The following is a 15,779-nucleotide window of genomic DNA, read 5'->3' as shown; positions in this document are numbered from 1 at the left end:
AACTTGCCAAGATGGTTTGGTTCCTGTGATTTGAACAAAGATAGAAGACAAAAAGAAGAAGGTAGAATAACCAAAACACACTATAGTTCTAATGGCTCTACAATCCCAATGTAGCCCAATCCCATCCACAAGTTCAACACTACTCTTACAAAGTAGTCCTCAAAAATAGGTAGTTGACCTTGGAGATGGTAGGAGCAACAAAAGTGAGTCCATGGAGTCAGATGAAGCAATAAAGAAAACATCTAAAGTAGAGAAGACTAGTGAAGCTCCAAAATCCATTTCTACTACTCCAAGGAATCCTTTCTCCTCATCTTTGAAAACCTTGACTCTCGTTAGAAGAAAGATGTTCAACGTGGATATATTAGGGACTGCATCCAAAGTAATCAACACCAAGTCATGGCTCAAAAATACTTTGGACATAAAGAGGAAGAGGATAAAAGATGGGGCTCCAGACAAATAGACTCTATCTCTAGCCATCTACTTTGGGTCGACATTGAGCAAAGTTGTCATGCCCTAAATTTAGGGTAGAAACACACCACTAATGTTTTTTTAATATAAAGATAATCAATCCACTATTTCATCAAAAACTACACTAAATAGGTTATGATAAATCAACAAAGGATTAAAGGTGAGTATCAGTTGCATTTCATTTAGATGCACAGTTGACATCTGAACATATTGTATGGGTTTGGAACACTCACATCAAGGTGCTAGTAAATTACCTTGTTCAAGTTAACCAAGTTGGTTGACTAAACCCTAATTGAGTGATGATATCATGTTTCAAGGATAATTAGGTTTCCTTAGTTCTTCAGTTCAATTTTGGATAAAAAAATTATTCAAGTTCAAGTTAGGTTAAGCCCATGTAATTCATATTTTGACAACATCTCAAAATTTCAACCCTACAGGGTACATTTAGGTTCAAACCCTAATTGTTGACTAAGTCAACCTTAACTATAATATATTCCACATAATTTTTTTTTATCAATAACATACATTATACTAGATTTAATCTAATAGTAAACACTTACATTTTATTAGGTCAATCTTTAGGAGAATCTAATTATGCATTTAAGGGTTAATCTATCATAACATACTAATACGTAATTTTGGACATTATCATAACTCATTTAGAACTAATTAAAATATTAAAACATTTATCATTAAACTATTTACAACATCTAACTCATCTTCTATCATATCCCAACTCACCATATTTTGTTACCTAGTCAACTTAAGTTATAACACTTCCCAAACCACTAACCACCTTCTAGGTTAAACTTCAAATGAAAAATATCCCAGTACTATAATCATCACATAAATTTGAGTCCCAAAAAAAGAATATGAACATAAAATTTGTAACTAATCCATTTCCAATCCTAACCTTCACTTAAATTTTAAGAGAACATTATCTATTAAAAACTAATACTATCCTTTGACATAATAACTTTTAACCCTAATGCAACTTCAATATTATACACCATAAATAAATTAAAAACCAATCGCCACTAAAATATATTATTATAAAACTCTAATACACATAGTTTAAACTTCATCCCAAACACTAAGCATTAATAAAATAACATAATGAAATCATCTACTTGTTGTCCCTTAAACTTGATCAAAATAACCTCTAAGCTAATCATACCTTAAATCAAATGTATTAAACACAATTTAAAATAATACTATGCATTATTTATTATCCACTAAACTAACTTACTTAAGAACATACTTAACTATTTAGCACCTATTAACTACTTAACTTTATTAACTACTAACTAAATCTACTTACTCCCAAAACACTCTCTAAACCCCCTCTTAAACCCCACCTACTCTCACCAACCCCCATACTTATGTGAACCAAGGGTGGAAATCCTTCCCAAGCCCTTGACATGCTATAAAAGGCTCTATCCTCATGGAGTACACATCAACCAAGGAGGAAAAAAGGGTTTTAAAAGAAGTGGAGGTAAACATTTAAGTTGTTTGACTTTAATCCCCAAGTTCATGATGCATCCAACTTCGAGAAGGAAAGGGTGATGTTAGTTCTAAAATGTGTTGAGAACTTATGCCAAGGAGGAAGTGTCTTCAATGCCTAGCTTAAAGGATGAGGTGTAAGTCAGAAGGGTAGGTGAAATTTTAGGGTGATGGGTAGTTTAGGATAAGGTTTTCAATTTTGTGTTAAATTTGATATCCTTTTATTATTTCCTTTCAACAACAATAAGGGGCTACGTCCACTTTTGGAGGAAGGGGAATGTGAATTGGGTGGGGACTAAGAATGTCCCATCCCCTTCTTAATTATTTTTAGCCATATAATATTTTTTTAAAGTCTTTTCCCTCCACTTGCAAAAGTGATGATGTGTATAACATATTTACTTAAATATGTTTCCTAGTTTTAAATTAGTCTTATATTTCCTTATTGAAAGCTTATTAAAAAAATATTTTATATTGTAAGAGGGAATCTATTATGGAATATGATCTTTTGAAAGTTGAGGATGAATGTAATTGTTCACCATACATTTTTTGGAGAGCTAATATGCTGTCCTAGAAAAGTATGGATTTTTACAATTCTTATTTTCTTATATTCTTACCAATTTTCAATGTAGTGATTTTGTTCCTCTAAGTTGGGTCATGTTTTGGAATACAAATTAAGACAATACTATTATCTAGGAATTATGTTCCTAATGTTTTGTATGGGTTTACAAAACTAATAGTATATCCATTGAATCTATTAAATCAATAAGGTGGGACATTATGTAATTGATCATATCCAATGTAGGTTAATCTAAGGGATATGTTCCTTTTTTAATTTGCACTTGAACTCATATTGAGAATTCAAAAATTATATACTTAAGATCAAATCGTTTCATTCTCCCATCATTTATATAAGTTACAAGGGAATACATTTATTTTCCCATAATGTAAATCAACATTTAAACAACCATGTCTTTTATTTTCATTTAAAGACACTATTACAGTGGAAGATATATTGAAACATTATAATAACCCAATGAAATTTTTCACATATAAGGAACTATAATATTATAAAAAACCTGATTTAAGGACTCAATTGGGAAAGAATTAGGGAAAACAACTCAATGTTATTGTTGTTACAATATAACATTAACAATGAATTATACATCAGGATCATTTTTCCTAAGGAGAAGTCTCCATAATAATGGAATTGAGAACACCAAAACTTTAAATCTAGTTTTGCTCCATATCAGGGTATCAACTAAGCCATCTTTGAATTTACACCAAGACAACCATTGAGAACCAAAACTAACTAGGTGACAATTAATTTCCAACACATAAGAAAATTCAACAAACTAAGCCCATCCTAGGTTTGCACAATAGGTTCCATATCAAACCAATGCTAGGGAGAAGGTGAGTTTTTCTAGGGTATTATATGTTAATCAAAACACCAAAACATATACCTCTTTCAAGGCTAATAATCACAAAGAACTTCTATTCTTTCACTCCTTATCTCTTCAAACATAAAACAGTTTATATTGACAAGTAGGGGCCCATAACACCCTACTTTGTCCCTCTCCTCATCACGAGGAAAGACTCTGCACTAACCTAGAGTCTAACTAATTCCCTCCTCCCTTACATGGAAACTTCTACCTTATCTAAGGGTGAGTAATGCCAACACAACCCTTATAGTTTTCCCCCAAAAAAAAAATATAAAATATGAAAGGAAAACAAATAAGAAACCCACAATAACTCATCCCTCACATGTTTCATCACACATACAAAATATACACACATGCAATAGTTTTCCTAAGCAAATAAAAATATAGCATGAAGAACAAGGCCATGAACGATCCTACCTTCACAAATGGTTATGGAAAATGGAGTTTTTGAGAAGAGCTAATCCTTCTTCCTCCTTCAATCCTAGCTTGACTCTCTCTAAATGTAGAGAATGGGTGAACAAGATTTTCCTCTCAAAATAGACACTAAATAGGATTTTAAACTCACCCACCTAAAATGGCACTAACTCCAAACTTGACTCAAGCCTTCTAGGGTCTTTCAACTTAGTCCTACCATTAAGAGAACCTTTTTGGTGAAGCATAAACATGGTAAATTCAAAGGGAGGTTATATTCTCACACTAAAGGGAAAATGAGATATTTAGGAGGTCATAAAAGTCAATAGAAGGATCTATATGGGTGGAAAATGTCCTCAACCCATACACATACCCCTTAGGTACTTGGATTGCATTGATTTTAGCCTCTAGGATCATTTTAGGACCTATATAATTAGCTTGAAATATTTAAACTTTCTAAAAACCCTTGGAATACAAACTTATCACTAAACCCTAATTAGGGTAATTAATCTAGGTTAGTAACTAATTAGTCTTATATTACTAACTTAATGAATCTTTGATTAATGAGTTTCTCTGCTAACCCTAATTAATATGTTGTTACACATATACAAATTACAAGTGTTAAATGACACAATAAGATTCCCTATTGCATAAAACATTAAACACCTTTCAATTACATAATGATATACATATTTAGATTATGATACAAATAAAATATGAAACAATGAGGTCTACATCTTTTCATTAGACTCAACCTTATTTTTATAGATTGAACATAGGTTCAATTACTAATTCTCTAATAAATTCCTTGGTTAATAATCCTACACACTCAATTCACACATCAGTAGTTCAATAATATCCTATTCATATATTTAAATCAAATTGCATAATACAATGATCAAAACATTAAACTTTAGTTTAAATAATCCTTTCTCATTTGAATGCATATAACCTAATCATCAAGGTACCATAATCAACATCATCATCATAAGGTGAAACACCTTATATCATTGTTAGTGCAAATTAAGGTTTAAACAGTCAAGATAATGTAGTGGTTTTTGAATCATAGAGTATTTAAAACATGAATTTATCAACTGATCTCAATTTTCATCAAGATACCTAAACCATAAAACATTAATTCAAATTTAAATAAGTACATACAAGGAGGGGCCCTACAAAAGTGAAGAAGCTGAAGACTTTGTCTATCCTTGGTAGAGATCTAGATATGGGACACCTAACTTGGTGTAGGAGCACCCTTCCAAGGCTCCCACAATTTCATTTTTGTGTGATAAACTTCTCTTAAGAATTATGTGAATACAATAAGAGCATATAGCTCATGCCTATGTGTTCAAGCTAGGATAGATTTTGAAGTTTCCTCCTTCATCTTTGTTGGGAATGGTATCTTGACCTTCAGTTGGAATCATTTTAAGTTATTTATGTTTACATGTTGGTGAAAGGTTGAGTTAGGAGTTTTTATTACATTTTTGGCATATTTATGCACTAGAATACCTCACAAGGTGGATTGTTTTCTTAAAAGGCCAAAATGCTTAGACAATACAATATTTTGCAGAAGTTGCCACCATATGCTATAGATGGCATTAAGAGCTTAGAGGTCTTAGATGAGGCAAGTTGATGAAATTTTTAACTCCTAAGGATTTTTTGGGAAGGCCTAGTAATGATCTCTAAATGTGGAAGCAAATAATGTTACTTGGGCAATAAAAATTGCAACAACTTTTAAACATTGCTCAACAACTTTGTCCTTTGTTAAAGAAAAAGGTTTAATTTGTAAAATGACTTAACATAAAGCCTTGAACCTATTAAAAAAAAAAAGGGAGGTTATTTTAGGATTGTAAAACCCTAAAAAAAATGTGGTTATTGTCTTGATACTATTTTTGTACAGATTCAACAATCTGTGCATTTTTTTCAGCAATAATACTAATTTTTACGTTGTTTTGAAGAAATTTTACATTGTGACTATGCTTTGGTTGGATTATATAGTTTTTAATATTGTGAAATATTCATTATTAATGCATTATATCAGATCTATAATCAATTTTTATAAGGTTTTGTAAATTTCTTTAAAGTTCATTGTTTGTTGTCTAGTTTTGAGTTCTCAATAATGAACAGGTTGTAGCTCTTGTTTCCATCGTGGGATTTCCATGGCCTTTTGGATTCCAAAAATAAAGACCCTAATGTGCAAAATATTACAATAAAAGGCTCAAAAAATGTGTGCAAACATTTTTTTGACAAAGCCCTAGGCGAGCTAGGCAATGCTCAACTAATAACAATCACCAAAGAAGTAGTTCTCAAGAGCAAAGTATAAAGATTCAAGACTTTCACTTTGGAGGGATTCAAGAGGGATATAAGAAGTTTCTCTCTTGAAGAGGATATGTTTATATGAGTTTAATAATGTGTTCAAAATATTAGGATAGTAGGCAGCCCTCAAAACCCCCCAAAACCCTCATTTTTTTGCATTATTGTTGTACAACTTTTTGATGGCCTAAAATCTCAAAAATCTTTGAGTATGGACTGTGTGAAACAAATTATCTTAACTCTAGGTATGATGAATCCCTAAGGGTAATAAGTTATTAGCCTTATAAGTTTGGTGGAGGCCTAATTAGGGGCTCTTCTAGTAACCTTTTTGTGAAGAAACCAAGAAATCGGGTATGAACCCATTGTTACCATTCATTCAAGCATACTAAAAGTGTTCCAATAGCACCTTAAAACTCATAAAAACCTTAGTTTGACTAGGGATTATTTTGGAATCCTAGTAGACCTACATATGTATTTTGGAAGAATTGCACTCTTGGGAGGATAAATGAGTCATGGAGCAAGGTTTGATCATTGCACCTAGTGGGAAGGTTAGGGAAGGTTAGGGGATGTTCAAAGTTGTAGGAAATACTATATACTAAGTTAGGTGTTAGAATAATACCAAGATCCTAGCATGGATTAGTGGAATAGACTGGGTAGTCTACCCTAAACTTTCTCCATCATAACTATGGAGATCACTAAGCCCACCAAAGGAGGAAGGATCAAGGACCAACCTACAGTTGACTTCCAATTATAGTTTCTAGATCTAGGAGAGGTTAGGCATGATACTAGAGTGAGATTATGGAGAGAAACTAATGAAGTGATAGAAGAAGAACTTGAAGAAATCAAGCTTACCATGTTCAGGTTGAAGATAGAGATCCATAAACTCAACTGCTTCATCAGGTAATTAGTTGCCTTGTTAGCAAGCATTTTGAGGATACCACCTACTAGTGATCCCATAGGTATAGACATTTAGGCCATCATCTCTCAACTACAAGAGGACAAGATTTTTTGGAAAATTGGTAGGATTTGGAGTGAAAAACTTAGTTTGAAGGACTTGTAGTTATAGATCAACTTGGCAATGCAATATTGAGGCTTCAAATAGAAAAGGATAAGATCTTAGCTAATGGGGATACTCTATTAGTAGAGAAGGAAAAATATGAAGATTGCATCTCTCTCCTTCATATGATCATCTAAATGAAGGCCAACAAAGTAGTTGAGGCCAAGATTCTATAGAAAGAAGATGAGACTTTGTTTGAATGGCAACAGAGCTTGCAATTTAAAGCTAACATGATCTCTTCAGAAAAAGAAGGGTTGCTAAAGATACAAAGAAAATTTAAAGAGGAGAAAGATAAGGATTATAAGTTTATGAAATTCCTATAGAATGAATCCCAAACAAGTGGACAAGGGAAAGGAGTAGTAGGAGTCACTGTTATGCAAAAGAATTTCTCCATCTATTTGGATAAATTAATACAAAGATTTACTAGTCGCCAGGACAAAGTGTTAGACACCCAATGACTTAGTGAATGCATATATGTAGCAATATAGGAAATTTAAGAATGGTTGAGTGCAATCAAGGACTTGGCCAAAGAACACTCCAAGTGTCTTATCATATACACTAACATCTACATCAATAGACATGTGAAGCTCATTCCAATCATCATTGTTGTTAAGGCCTATAAGGTGAAATTAGAAAAGGGGGAAGAAAGTAAAATTATATTTCTCTTGCACTTTTTTATACTGATATGAAATTGTAATTAATAATTGGCTTCTTGTCATTTGTCATTTTTGAGAAGATGAACTAATACAGTTACTTTTTGTAACAGTTTATCTCAGAATCCTATATGTACTCAATGGAAAGATTAATGAAAAGGTTGACTAAATTTTGGTGTGGAATTATTTAGATTGTAGAGACAAATTGAATGCATTTTGTATCAATTATTTACTATTCCATTGTATGTCCTAGTTAGAAATGTCTCTTTGAGTTGAATTAAGCTAATGAACAAATAGAGATTTTTTCTGATATTTTAATATAGTACTGTAAGAAGATTAAGAAAAAAATGAAATGAAATGAATCCAAGAGAGCTTGATGTGAAAAATAGTTAACATAAACTCAAATTCAAAGAAATCATGAAAGAATGAAAAACCACCAATAAATCAAGAAGAGGAGACAAAGATTTTGAAAGGGAAAAGCAAAGAAAACCCCTTGTGAATAATATGAATGAGGAAAATGCCTAAATAATGAAAGAAGGAGAGAGAAGAGAGAAAATGGAGCCATAGGCTCATTACAAGAACTACATAGTGATTATGTGTTGAGAATGAGAGAGAAGCATCTCTTATAAAGAGATGAGAGGAGGAGTTATTTGTAACTCCCATGTGAATAATTTCCACATTCATAAGTGTGTGTATAACAAGTGTCATAATCCTCTTAAGGAGGAAGAACTATTTTCCTTAATAAAGGAATTACAAAATAGACTTGTCCTGACATGTGGACTAGAGGAAAAACAACATAATGGATACCTTGGTTTATCCCATTTAATAAATACAACCAAGGAAAGATTACCAATTCTAACACCCCCCTTTAATCTTTACTTGGGGAAATTACATCGAAGGGTATTAAACCCAAATTTTTATAATGAAATTCTAAATAGCAGCAACTCGATCTTTGAGAATGTCTTCAATTATGAAAAAGGTCTCTTGTAAGTGTAGGTAGATCTTCGCAGATCCATGAGAGAAGTGGATAAGTAATCTGAATGTACACCACATAATACTATCTTGTATGGATTACCTAAAAAATATAGACACAAGAAACAAGACAACTATCCACAATGAACATTTCATTTTATATTCAAATTAGAAATCCTTTTGAATAAGGATAAGAAATTTTTCATAGAGAAATAGAGAAGAAAATAAAACATGTTACCACAAGGAAATGAAGTTAACCTGATATTATATGCTCAAAATATTATCAAAAAGGACAAAAGATCTTGATCAGTGTTCTCAATAAAAGTATATTATACTAATGTACTAATGAAAACATACAAGGCCAACTAATGATACTTGCATCAACATTGCATCAATCACGTGGATATAGACAGTCAACTTAATGAATCATCTCACTGCAAGTTAATGGGGGCATCCCTCCATAACATGCATGACTCGTGATCTAAGCAATAAAGTATGCAAATTATTATCACATTAATATATGAAAATAAAGTAAAAAGAGAGACATTCTGATCAAATTAATATTATCATGATTTTTTTTAGGATACTCAAACGAATGGATTATGAGGGTTTGTCAACATATTGCCTTCAAATTGGATCAGATCATCTGAATTTGGAGGAAAAACTCCAATAATAGTATCATTTTCATTGAGGAACAAAACGGAACAACATGGAGGGAAACTCCATAAATATCAACCTTTCAAAGTAGAGCATATAGAATCAAATGGAGGGAAACTCCATATAAATATCAATCTTTCAAAGTGGAACCAATAGAACCAAATGGAGGGAAACTCCATATAAATATCAATCCTTTTAAAGTAGAAAAAATAGGATCAAATGGAGGGAAACTCCATATAAAATGAGTGCACACCAATATAGGATGGAGGGATACTCCATGGGCCAGATAAGGAAACTACGTATTAGTTATAGTGAGCAGACTTACATAGTTAACCTTGAAAAATTGGCTCCCTATGCAACTCAAAAAAGAATATCATATAAATAATGTAAATCAATGGTATAAAACCATAAAGTGCCAACATGGACATAGAACAATGCTATAAAATCATAATAGTGCAACTATGATGTGTAAGGTAACTCATAATCCAATCAGAATTAAGGTAAATGTAGAGATCCAAGGAAGATCAATGAGAAATAAACAATTATATGGATATCAGGTATAAAACTCCATTTAGGGTAAACATGGGTACTTAATTCATTTTGCGAAGGTATATATCAATTTTTGAATCATTATAGTCATTAAAAAATTATATATTTATTTGGGTATATATGTGTGCACCCATATATACTTAAATAAATATACCTAAAATATCATGGTATAAAATCACACAATTAAATTCATAGAAGGTGGGATCATATAAAAGCCAATGCTATAGAGAGTGAAAGATTGCAATCATCCAATGAACTAATAAAGAATAAATATCAAAATAATTAGCCAATTAAGGCAGATAAATGGAAATTAGAATTTTTAGTTTTAAGAATATAAGAGCAAGAATAGAGTGAAAAAGATTTTGAACTATATTAGAGAAAACTATAATTGAGGGGCATTAATAGCATAGATAAATCTATCATATGATAAGATAATTTTTTCAAATTTTAAAAAGACTAAATTATAAGGTTTCCATATGTGTCAAAATAATCAACCTCTTTGATAAAAATAAATAAAGCTTTACCTTTTTTAAATATGTTTTTGACAAAAAAAAACTTGATCACAAAAGAAGCTATTTAAAAAGAGTAATAAACTTAATATCTTATTTAGTTAAAAAAAATACAAAATTAAATCATTACAAATTTTCAATCAAACATCTAATTTTAAATATGCAAATCTAAATTAAAAGATTCTAATAATTCTAAATCAAGAAAAACTTCCTTTTTCTTATTTTTCTCTTTTGAAAAGAACTAAATTTAAAATATACACATTCAAATTAGTTAAGGAAAAGTTGATTGAAATTTATTAAAAGGAACATAACAATAAAAAGTGAGAATTGATTAAGGAAAAAGACTTTAAAATATTACAGAAAAATGAATAAATATTGAAAGGGAGTGCTAATATAATAATATAAATAATGTTTCAAATTGTGAATAAAATTAAAGATCCAAATAGTCACTCATCTTTTTAATTTGACATCACCTATAAAAGAAAAAAATTATGAGAAAAGGGCTTATATTAAAGAGAATGTTAGAGAGAAAATTCTTCAAAGTGAAGAAATTTTATAAAAGCTTAATACTATAATTCAAAATTTAAAATTATTATAAAGTTCATAGTTTACTACATTTATTTAAAAAAAATTATAGAAATGTTGGACAATAAAAACTTGGTTAGATCTTAAGAGGGTATTCTGGCTGTAAATCAAATGATAGATTATGATTTCTCAAATAGAAACTATCTCAAAAAAAAAAGATTTCTCTGCAAACTTGTAGAAGATGCATAAGTATTATAATAATATTTCTCCTACAAAGAACCTACAAGTACGTTATGAAAAGAGCAAAAAAAGACACTGCAAGAATCCTTTTATTTTGGAAATGATTATCAATTGAGAAACCAAAATAGAATGATTAAAGAAAACTCAATGGCATACATTAAAAACTAAGATGTGAAGCCTAAAAAAACATTCAAACAAAGAAAAGATATCAAATCTTATAACTTTTAAATTATAAAACTCAATGGATTTCAAAATTTATAGGTGGGATGAATTTATTTGTTAAATTTGAGAGTAGTTACACACAAGTAGGGGGCTGAGAGGCATAAGGCATTGTACACAATTATAAGAAGGAAGAAGAAGAAAAGGAGGTGAGTGAAGTTTCTGTACTACCACTGGATGTGGTTCGTATAATAGTAGCGAGGCTCAAGGGTGGGGATTTGAGGTCTGTGAGTTTGGTTTGCCATGCATGGAATGAGGTGCTAGCACTATTGAGAGAGGCCATGGTGATGGTGTGATGGGGGGAGCAGTTTAAGCATGGGACTGGTGGGGTTACGCAAAATAGGGACAAGGTATTTCACTCTTTCCTTCACGCCGCTCGCAAGGGCTCCTCCGCTGTCATGGTCGATGCAGGGCTTCTCCTATGGGAGATGGGTAAGAATGAGCAAGGAATTAAGCTTTACCAAGCAGCTGCAGACCTTGGGGATCTAGCTGGACAATGCAATCTCACTCTTTCATACTTGCAAGTGGGGCCTTCTCACTCTCAAGAAGCTGTAGAATGGTTCTATCAAGCTACTTTTTCAAGGCATGTATGAGCTCAATATAGCCTTTCTCTTCATCTTTAGTAAGGCTGAGGTGTAGAATGCAATCCCATGAAAGTAGCCAAGAGAGATGAGGCTGACAGTGAGGTAAATATGATAGGCAATCAAAATAGAAATGCATTGCTACTTGAAAGAGACAAGGAAGGTAATGTCCATTAGTCTTTTGGTAGCACCCATCACAATCAGAGCATGTCTATTGATAGCATTCTTAGTAACATGAACAACATCAATAGTGCTAAGGACTTAAAATTGTCTCCTTCCCAGAGCTAGAATAGTAGAGACTTTCACAGGAGTTTGACAGATGTCAATATTAATTTCAAGATGGAATTGGGCAATGGAGAATTCATTGGAGCTGAACTGAAGAAGATTTTGTCCAATGAAAAGTTGATAGAGATTGCAAGGACTGATCCTAGGTGAGTTACAAGGATATTGGCCAATCATCTATCAACTGCACATTCCAAGGAGAGGAAGATGCTATATATATTAGAACTAGAAGGCAAAGTGCAAACCTTACAAATGGAGGCTACCACATTATCAGCCCAGCTTACTCTGATGTAGAGAGATTTATCTAGGCTGGCAAATTAGAACAATGGGCTCAAGCTTCATCTACAAGCAATGGAGCAATAGGCACAACTTCAAGATGCATTGAACAAGGCACTAATGGAAGAGGTCCATCATCTCAAATTGGCAATAGGGCAGCCAAGTGGTATCTAAGAGCCATAGAAGGTGGAAGCACAAAGATAGAAAGACTTATATAAAAATTGCCTATTTGGAGATAGGTGCACAATTTCCAAAATGTAGAAAGGTCACTAATACCATAAGCATATAATCAAACAAAGATAGGGAAAGAAACTCTACACCCCAATAAATATGGGAAAATAATACTCAAGTGTTTGCCTAATTCTTAGATATAGTATTATACACTATAGTTTCCCCAACAAGAAATAAGGAATACCTTACTCTAGGAATATAATATGAGACTGAGCAATGTTCAAAACCAATTTACACTTGTGGTGAAGAGAAAATTTAAAATCTAAGACAATGTATCTAAGGAATGGACATTAAACTCAAGAGTAAAATTAATGTAATTTCTTTTTCACTTCATGATGCAGAAGCATCCAGAGGTATAAGGGCAATCCTGTGTCATCCAAAAAAATGTACTTAGACTTAGTTTCTATTTCATGTGTTTTCATTTTTGGATATCCATTCGAGTTAAATAAAGGTTCCAACTCTCACAGTTCCACTATTAGTGTTCTGGGTTGGAGTTTTTAATCACCTTAGGATATGTGTAAATGATAAAAAAAGGAGTATGTAATTGAGCCATCATTTTGGTGAAACAAAAGGTATAAATTGGCTAGATGAATGTAATTTTAATTTAGAGCATTCCAAAAAAAAGAATCAGGACAAAAGGCCCCACGGTTTGAAAGTTATTGCAGATTTTCAATTTTTGGAGACCTCCTAAGAATGCTTCAAAGTCAGGTTAGGGGCATTAAATGACCTAAAATAGGGCTAAAAAATGGGGGAAAAGAAAAGCTAGTCCATAGGGCTATAGAGCACTTTGACAGCTTTCCATAAATGTAAACGGTTCGTCAATCAGAACTATGGTTCAAAAGTTAGGCCTACCAAAAGTTTGGTTACCGTTTCTGGATTCTTCTAATTTTGTGTCAACTTCGAATGTGACTTCTAGAGCCTTCTATTTGGTTGATGGATGCCAACTAGCACTTTCTAGAATGTATTCCTAATCCTTGACCCTCTGGGGTCTATTTAATAATATTTCTGGCATTGCAAAAGGTAGTTCGAAGTGGAGTTTGAGAGAAGGTACTGGGAGAAGAAATCATCTCCAATTTTATGCTATTGTAAGCCCATAGGGCCTGTTTTTGAGTATGTTTCTCTGTACTAAGTGTACTAGCATATTTTTATAGTTGATAAAAGTTTCCCTTTCCTATTGTGTTCACTCTGTGCTTGGATCATGTCCCCATCACTTCACCCACTATAATCTAGATCTAAGTGCAACAATAAATTTAGAAAAAATAGTTAAAAATATTATTAATGAAGATTCTAATGACTTGTAAAGAGTAAAGTATTTTTTTTGTTAAAATAATCAACTAATTAATTATTTTAAAGACTATGAAAGAAAGTGTTAAGAGCAATAAAATTATATCTATTTTTTCTTTGTTTTGGCAGAAAGCCTTCCAAAATAAGAAAAAATGGATTAGATGATAAAAAGAACTCTTTGGTGGTAAACCTTCCAAAGAGGGTTAGAAAAAAAACTATACTTGTAGATTGAATAAAACTTAACAAAAGAAATAGGAATGAATTGTTTTCTTCACTTCTCCTCTCAACAAAATTCTCCAATATGGTAATCTTCACAAAAGCTCAAAATAAGGATTAGAAAGCTCTGATACCATGTAAGAAGATTAAGAACAAAATGAAATGAAATGAATCCAAGAGAGCTTGATGTGAAAAATAGTTAACATAAACTCAAATTCAAAAAAAATCATGAAAGAATGAAAAACCACCAATAAATCAAGAAGAGGAGACAAAGATTTTGAAAGAGGAAAGCAAAGAAAACCCCTTGTGAATAATATGAATGAGGCAAATGCCTAAAGAATGAAAGAAGGAGAGAGAGGAGAGAAAATGGAGCCATAGGCTCATTACAAGAACTACATAGTGATTGTGTGTTGAGAATGAGAGAGAAGCATCTCTTATAAAGATATGAGAGGAGTAGTTATTTGTAACTCCCATGTGAATGATTGCCACATTCATAAGTGTGTGCATAACAAGTGTCATAATCCTCTTAAGGAGGAATAACTATTTTCCTTAAAAAAGGAATTACAAAATAGACTTTTCCTCACATGTGGACTAGAGGAAAAATAACATAAGGGATACCTTGGTTTATCCCATTTAATAAATACAACCAAGGAAAGATTACCATTTCTAACAAGTACATTAAAGATAATTGTAGTATTGCTAGAAGCTAAAAGAGACCTTTTTCTGGTATTATTCCATAAGTTAGTTTCTTATGTTGTAGAGTAATATTCAGTTTGTATAAGAATTTTATTCATATAAATAGAACTCATTATTTCATCACCATATTTCAAGGGTTCATAAGATGTGTGGATTCACAAATTTGGTTAGTATTAAGACCCAAATTCTAGCCTAAGTTCCTATCTAGGCCTAACTTGGTTTTCCTCTCCTATTTTTTGGTCAAGAACAAACCCCATCTTAGATTTATATACAAAAAAATTCATTGAAAATCACAAACTCAAGGGAATTGTACGTATAAATTTAGAGAGAAATTAATTGCTTCGTTATAGTCTCCCAACTATTGTAATTAGTCATTGGTCATAAATATTGGGCATTTAAAGAGTTAATTAGAAAGGAACAATTTGTTTACCAATAATCTGGACCTTGGATAACCGATTCACCCCCCACTCTCAATTATTCCAAGGAATTCCAAAAATTATTTACATTGTATTATAGCTTGCTAATATTAATACAACAGCCAAGCACTGTGGAGGTGATGATTCAAATGTATTTTAATTTTTGAATTACAAATACAAATAAACATTTTAAATTGAATTTGGTATAGTAATACAAATTTAACTATAATATGTGTTGGGATTAAGAAAACATATTGTATTGTAGTTGTAGGTGATGAAGAG

The 15,779-nt window shown here is 31.9% G+C and overlaps 1 pseudogene; it reads left to right on the top strand.

Moving 5' to 3' along the window:
- The first annotated feature begins 211 nt into the window (after positions 1-211).
- Positions 212-12,872, top strand: LOC149570030 (F-box protein At1g70590 pseudogene; annotated as a pseudogene).
- Positions 12,873-15,779: the final 2,907 nt, after the last annotated feature.

This window comes from Cupressus sempervirens, chromosome 3 (assembly GCF_028749045.1).
Source record: "Cupressus sempervirens isolate cs-2001-9-10 chromosome 3, ASM2874904v1, whole genome shotgun sequence".
Lineage (NCBI taxonomy): Eukaryota > Viridiplantae > Streptophyta > Pinopsida > Cupressales > Cupressaceae > Cupressus > Cupressus sempervirens.
This window is presented reverse-complemented; position numbering and strand designations above follow the sequence as displayed.